Source organism: Limulus polyphemus, unplaced genomic scaffold, assembly GCF_000517525.1.
Source record: "Limulus polyphemus unplaced genomic scaffold, Limulus_polyphemus-2.1.2 Scaffold8580, whole genome shotgun sequence".
NCBI lineage: Eukaryota > Metazoa > Arthropoda > Merostomata > Xiphosura > Limulidae > Limulus > Limulus polyphemus.
The window spans coordinates 1-7,829 of record NW_013674190.1 but is presented as its reverse complement, the minus strand read 5'-3'; positions in this window follow the sequence as shown (position 1 = coordinate 7,829).

Sequence of the window (7,829 nt, the reverse complement as noted above, 5' to 3'; positions counted from 1 at the left end):
TAGGGTAAATCTGAGTTTGGCGTGATCCAGTGGTTAGCGTCTCGGGTAAATCTCAGTCTGGCGTGATCCAGTGGTTAGCGTCTCGGGTAAAAAAAACTTCTGTTGGCAGTACAAAGTTTTTCGTTACTTATCTCACATTTGAGGGCATGTACACTGAATGATAACTTGTCCAAGATGTATTCGTCCAGGGAAAGATGTTTTTATCATGCAGGAGTGTAATTACTTTTAATGAACCAAAACATACGTTAATGACAATATATAATAGAAATATATGTAATGTCATTTCTCTTAATATTAAATAATAGTTTTCATACCTAATATCTCTACGCGAGACTAAAATTTGGAACACGGGGTACGACCTGTTGCGAATCTCTTTCTACTGGATGATCCTGGTGCCCCAAGTTGATCCATATTATTTTGCTTTCCAATATTATTCTAAGTACCCGATCTGAACAGATTTTTATGATCTGAGTGTATGAGTATTTTAAATTGGAGGTGACTGTCACATACTCTTCCCGAGTATTTTAAGTTGGAAATGGCTGTTACATACTCTTCCCGAGTATCTTAAGTTGGAAATGGCTGTTACATACTCTTCCCAAAAATGATGAGTTTTCGATTGCAACACATTACCTACGAAACATCGATGTCATAATGTAGTTCTGATACTTTCCGTTCCATCGCTACTAACGTTATCTAGACGTGGTTGTCACGTGACTTACTGAGTTGCATATTCAAAATCGTTAACCCTAAGACTAACACGTTTAACATGAATATGTTTAAATGAAGTCATCCTATCGGTGAATATTATATTTAAGAAAGTAATTATCGTATCCGTATAGAAATGTTGAACACTTTAAAATCCGAGGTTCGATTCCCTTAGGTGGACAGAACGCAGATTGCCTATTGTGAAGGGTGTGCACTAAGTAACGCCCCTAGTGGCACAGCGGTATGTCTGCGGACTTACAACACTAGAAACCGGGTTTCGATACCCGTGGTAGGCAGACCACAGATAGCCGCTTAAACTACAAACAAACAATTATTAACGTTAACATTTTCCAATTAACTTATTGCTAGCCAACAGATGATAGAGTAGCACCAACGTTTCTTGTAAGGGTCGTCCAATAATATCACTGTAAGCATACTTGATTTCAAATACATCTGACCCCTTCCCCTAAACCCAACTAGCACTGCACTGTCTAATGGTTAAGGAACTCGGTTCGCGTTCTGCGGGATCGAAACTCTTCGCCGTATATCCTCGCCAAGGAGGCGTTATAACGTGACAGTCAATCACACTATTCATTGGTAAAAGAGCATCCCAGGAGTTGGCGGTGGGGGATGTTGAATAGCTGCCTTCCCTCGAGTAGTTTTGCGCGAATTTCAACAAATTAACACTCTTGGGTAGCCACAAAAAAAGTGAACGTAAAATCAGTGTACGACAGCGCTTCGGGTTTCAGTGAATCCATCAATGTATCTTGTACACATAATGGGTGAAAAATGGCTCAGAATATGTCAAAAATATACTACCTATAAACATATCTTACACATTGGATTAAGTTTTAGCCTGTAAGTTACGAACATTATCAAAAAATTCGAATTTATGTTAATTAATGGATGGACCGCGAAAAAATCGACACATTTCACTTGAGGTGAGAAAGGTTCAACAATTTTGGAAAATTACAGACGTTGATAATTATATATGCTGATAATTACAGACGTTGATAATTATATATGCTGATAATTACAGACGTTGATAATTATATATGCTGATAATTACAGACGTTGATAATTATATATGCTGATAATTACAGACGTTGATAATTATATATGCTGATAATTAAAGACGTTGATAATTATATACGCTGATAATTATATATGCTGATAATTACAGACGTTGATGATTACAGACGTTGATAATTATATATGCTGATAATTAAAGACGTTGATAATTATATACGCTGATAATTATATATGTTGATAATTACAGCCGTTGATGATTACAGACGTTGATAATTATATATGTTGATAATTATATACGCTGATAATTACAGACGTTGATAATTATATATGCTGATAATTACAGACGTTGATAATTATATATGCTGATAATTACAGACGTTGATAATTATATATATGCTGATAATTACAGACGTATGTCAGAGACTTTGTTTTCATGATAACTACAGCTATGTAATTGGTATTTTTGGAAAGGAGAAAAATATCCGTAGTTGGATTATAAGAGTGACAGTCATGGATGGTGTGTGTGTGTGTGGTTGAAGTGCTACCGACTGGTCAGTAGTTCAAAGTTAGAGAAGGCGGCAGATAACCAATGGAAAGCACATTGAAATAACGTCCTAGGCTGTTTTACTGGAGAGAAAACGTCATTGGATATTTCAAATAATTAATATTTGATGGGCATCCCTCGCCTTCTTATTCTTCTATAGATGACCAAAGAACTAACATACAGCAGGTCAAAGGTCGCAAACATAATTTGGAAAGCCAATTGCTTTCACGTTCTTCACCCTTGTGTTGGATGTAATCATGTGTTATTGTCACGTGCGACCAGTGCTTCTATTCGTCAAGCCCTTTCTCCTCCTCACCCCGGGTAAGATTAATTGAGGCTCGACTTGTTATTACCATAAGGTAATTAATTGCGGGTTCTCTCGACGTTTCACAAGTAAACGATCTGAATTATGCTGTTTATTAACACCGCGTATATTTCCAGCTCATTAGCTTTACACCGTACTTCCTCTGTATACACATAACTCTTGCAGTGGTTAGAATGTTCTAGAAATTTGTTGGAGACAATTATACATAAGAGGGCAAAGTTACCTGCGTCACCGGAAAGCACGAAGTAAATTTTGTGCTTTAGTTTATGAGTTTTGTAAAGTAATAATTTTTGAGATGCCAACCGCTGCTCGTGACGTGAATTAAGTCATCACAAAGGTTTATTTCTATTGGTCGTTACTTAACCTTGCACTATTTTCACCAAATTCTTAATCGCGTTAGTTCATTAGATCAGTCCTTTCTGTTTAAACTTTAGATTTTAATTGAATTCCAGCAACCTATGGGTAAAATCAAAGGAGAATATGTTATAAATATAATACGTCTGTCATATTCAGTGACGACGAGGCCTTTTGTCCATTACCATGACTTATCAGACACAGGAATGGTTTAGGTATGTCGATCGTTATGGTGTGAATCAGATTTAGGAAGTAAACTGTAATTATTACCAATATGACTGCTCTGAAACAAACAACTAAATTATTGAGACGTTTGCAACAAGATTATGAAGCTGAATTAATTACTGAGTTTGTAACTTCTTAAAACCAAAAACTTCAGGATGTTCAAATTTAATCAAGATCCACTTCGAGTTCAGTATATGGAACTTGTTCTTTTCCTTTCCAAAGTGTCGGATTTACGACTCGTTCTAAACATTTTTGATTTGATTTTATAAATTTGGGTAAATGTAATTCCAAGTTTTTGTGGTAAATAACAACTTTTAATCAAATATCTTCAGTTTAACAAGGCTAACATTTTTGTACTTACCAATTATCTACCAAGGTTGTGAAGGTGTGTTTTTTGTTTTCTTTTTCCTGCGTTTTGAAACTTTTATGGGCTGATCCTGCCTGTTAAGTTAAAAATGGCGTCCTCAACTCAACGATTACGTCATAAACATTCACGTTTCAGATGTGTGAAACCAAATATCTCTTTCTGAGCATGGTTCTAGTAGACTACTTGGTTATTTCGCACGAGCTACGCAAGGACTACTTGCACTTAAATTAGAGATTAGGCAGCTGATCAACAACACTCGCCGCCACCTCTTGGGGTACTCTTGTCTGATTGAATATGGGGATTTAACCGTCACTTTTATAGTGAATCCATTGTCCCGAATACAGAATACATTTTATCAGCATTGGTTCGTAACTATGAATCCTCAGGTCCACAATCTAGAATTCCTCACCATCAGGGCCTGACCCAAGTACGACGTATTCCCTGCAACAATTCATAATTTTCCGGTACAATGCAGGTGTGTTGGTACAGCTGGTTTAAAGACGTCAGTCGTCTATAGACTTTATTTACAGAGGCCATCTTTGAGAAGACCAGAGATGAATAGGTCAATAGAGATCACGTAATGCTTTATGGAATTTATTACAATATTCAAAATCGATCTAATCTAAAAAAGTATAAATAAATACAATTAGTGGGAATTTGAAAAATTCGACGTGCTCGGAAATTAAGAAATTCCTCTTCGCCCTCCAAAACCAGTGCCACTCATAGAAGCCATTTTCTAAGTTTCTTGCCCACCATGTACAGGGATGGGTACTTTTGCTAGAATAACTTAAACTTTTTTCTTCACTGGGGACGGGTACTTTTGCTAGATTAAGTTAAACTTTTCCTTCACTGGTGGATGGATACTTTTGCTAGAATAACTTAAACTTTTCCTTCACTGGGGACGGGCACATTTGCTAGATTAATTTAAACTTTTCCTTCACTGGTGGATGGATACTTTTGCTAGATTAACTTAAACTTTCCTTCACTGGGGACGGGTACATTTGCTAGATTAATTCAAACTTTTTCTTTACTAGGGACGGGTACATTTGCTAGATTAACTTATACTTTTCCTTCCCTGGGGACAGGCACTTTTGCTAGATTAACTTAAACTTTTCCCGTCACCGGGGACTGGTACTTTTCTTGCGACTTTTAAACCCCTAGTTATACTACGTTTTGACCAAAAGGAGATACCAATCCATTAAAAATTATCGTATACTATTATAAAATAGTATATATTTGTCAAATATTTTAGCAGACATTACTGAAAATGTTCACTTAAAATAGTGGGTGGATATGAGTCGTAAACAATTAGATCAGAGTCTCGTGTCAGTGCTTAAGATATATTAGAGTGCCCAAAGTTGGAACTTCAGAAAACTAAGTGCCGTGTGTGTAATGTTATTATTGATATTAGGTTTAATTAACGTTAGGCCTAATACCTTTTAACACTTTAAAGGCTTAATGTTCTTGGAAAACATAGATTTGTTGTTAGCATGTTCAGTGTTTGTTTTTCTGATGCACTGTCGCTATTTTAACTGGGATTTGTGTAACTGTCAGTCACTGGATAAGGCGTGGATTGTCGTGATGTCACGAGATAAGACGGGCTGTGTCGACTTTCTTTGACCTTTATAGACCCACAAAATAATATCCACAACCAGTACTTCGCACGCTCTTTGTTAGTCAGATATTGTCTACTTGTTATGACATTTTCTACTGGTACGCCCGGGGCGTACGCGTGTTTTCGCATCGGAAAGGGATTGCATTGTCTGACGTGTCATGCGTTTACTGTTGTCCTTACGTCATATTCTGTAAGTGTGTAGCGTGGCCATCTGTTATATTGTAGTAATATTTCTTTGTGGTCTTGTTTTATCTTTTTTGTTGTTTAGTTCGCTGCGCCGTTCTTAACTTCGTAACTGGATTATTTGAACGAGACCATAGAAAAAGTGTAATGGATCTTTCCAGGTCACGTGATGTACAGGAAACGCAACAAGATTACTGTTGTATGTTGTTACATGTCACCTTGTTTGTTTGTTATGAGTTTCGCGCAAAGCTGCACGAGGGCTATCTGCGCTAGCCGTCCCTAATTTTGCAGTGTAAGACTAGAGGGAAGGCAGCTAGTCATCACCACCCACCGCCAACTCTTGGGCTACTCTTTACCAACGAATAGTGGGATTGACCGTCACATTATAACGCCACCACGGCTGAAAGGGCGAGCATATTTGGTGTGACGGGGTTTCGAACCCGCAGATTGCTAGTCGAGCGCCCTAACCACCTGCCCATGCCGGGCCACATGTCACCTTATTGTTGTTGTATGTTGTTACATGTCACCTTATTGTTGTTGTATGTTGTTACATGTCACCTTATTGTTGTTGTACGTTGTTAAATGACACCTTATTGTTGTTGTACGTTGTTACATGTCACCTTATTGTTGTTGTATGTTGTTACATGCCACCTTATTGTTGTTGTACGTTGTTACATGCCACCCTATTGTTGTTGTATGTTGTTACATGCCACCTTATTTTTGTTGTATGTTGTTAGATGCCACCTTATTTTTGTTGTATGTTGTTACATGCCACCTTATTGTTGTTGTATATTGTTACATGTCACCTTATTGTTGTTGTACGTTGTTACATGCCACCTTACCTCCTCATCTTCAGGCAAATCTTTTCAGCTAAAGCTGGTTCACCAATCACATCGCGCTCTTTAGTTATATTGAGATCCAGTCTTAACAAAAAGGTTCTTCAATGCGACATGGAAAGTAATGGGAGTTGCTATGGGAACTGTATCTATAGCAATCGCATCTTTTCTTTCTACATACGAGTCTCACTGGCATGGCGACTCGTGTAGTACAAGTTCCAAGTTTGATAGAAAGGGGGTATTCACTGTAAAGTTGAGCAATAAAACCTGCTCCTGATGTAAAGAGGACAGATTACGATCGAGGGGGGGGGGGCTACACGTTAAGTGATCTTGCCTTTGAAAGTCTTCTTTGTTTACAAAGGTGGGGGAGAGGGGGTACTTTTATGTTAAATGTATTCCAGAACAAAAATAGTTTGTTATAAAATAGTATTGTTTCTTTTTTAGACATTTTTTTTTTAATTTATAGCAAAGAAGAAAGATTTTATGAAAGATAAAGAGGTAAGAGCGAACATTATATCACTCAATTTAACATCGTCACTGAGTAAAACCGGTTTCAAGGAATTTCAACGTGAACTAGGGCAAATAAGATTAGGCTTAATATAAGACTTAAGTTCGAACTGATAGTGAAGCAACAACCGCCAACTCTTTGGCCACTCTAATCGAATAATGGTATTCGGGTATCAAACCGGGAATCCATGAATCAAACACTAGTAGCTTATGTCCGCCTCCAACCAGTTTTTAGACGTTTGAATGACAGATATTAACAATCAACAAGAGTACGAAAAAGTTCAAGATTAAGAGGTACAGATACTGAGAGACAGAAATAGAACACCAAGCAGTAAAAGTTAGAAATAGAACGCTAAGCAGTAAAAGTTAGAAACAGAACGCCAAGCAGTAAAAGTTAGAAATAGAACGCTAAGCAGTAAAAGTTAGAAACAGAACACCAAGCAGTAAAAGTTAGAAACTAACTTTTACTGCTTGGTGTTCTGAAACAGAACACCAAGCAGTAAAAGTTAGAAACAGAACACCAAGTAGTAAAAGTTAGAAACAGAACACCAAGTAGTAAAAGCTAGAAAGAGAACACCAAGCAGTAAAAGTTAGAAATAGAACGCCAAGCAGTAAAAGTTAGAAACAGAATACCAAGTAGTAAAAGTTAGAAACAGAACACCAAGTAGTAAAAGCTAGAAAGAGAACACCAAGCAGTAAAAGTTTGAAACAGAACACCAAGCAGTAAAAGTTAGAAACAGAACACCAAGTAGTAAAAGTTAGAAATAGAACGCCAAGCAGTAAAAGTTAGAAATAGAACGCCAAGCAGTAAAAGTTAGAAACAGAACACCAAGCAGTAAAAGTTAGAAACAGAACACCAAGCAGTAAAAGTTAGAAACAGAACGCCAAGCAGTAAAAGTTAGAAACAGAATACCAAGTAGTAAAAGTTAGAAACAGAACACCAAGCAGTAAAAGTTATAAACAGAACGCCAAGCAGTAAAAGTTAGAAACAGAACACAAAGTAGTAAAAGTTAGAAACAGAACGCCAAGCAGTAAAAGTTAGAAACAGAATACCAAGTAGTAAAAGTTAGAAACAGAACGCCAAGCAGTAAAAGTTAGAAACAGAATACCAAGTAGTAAAAGTTAGAAACAGAACG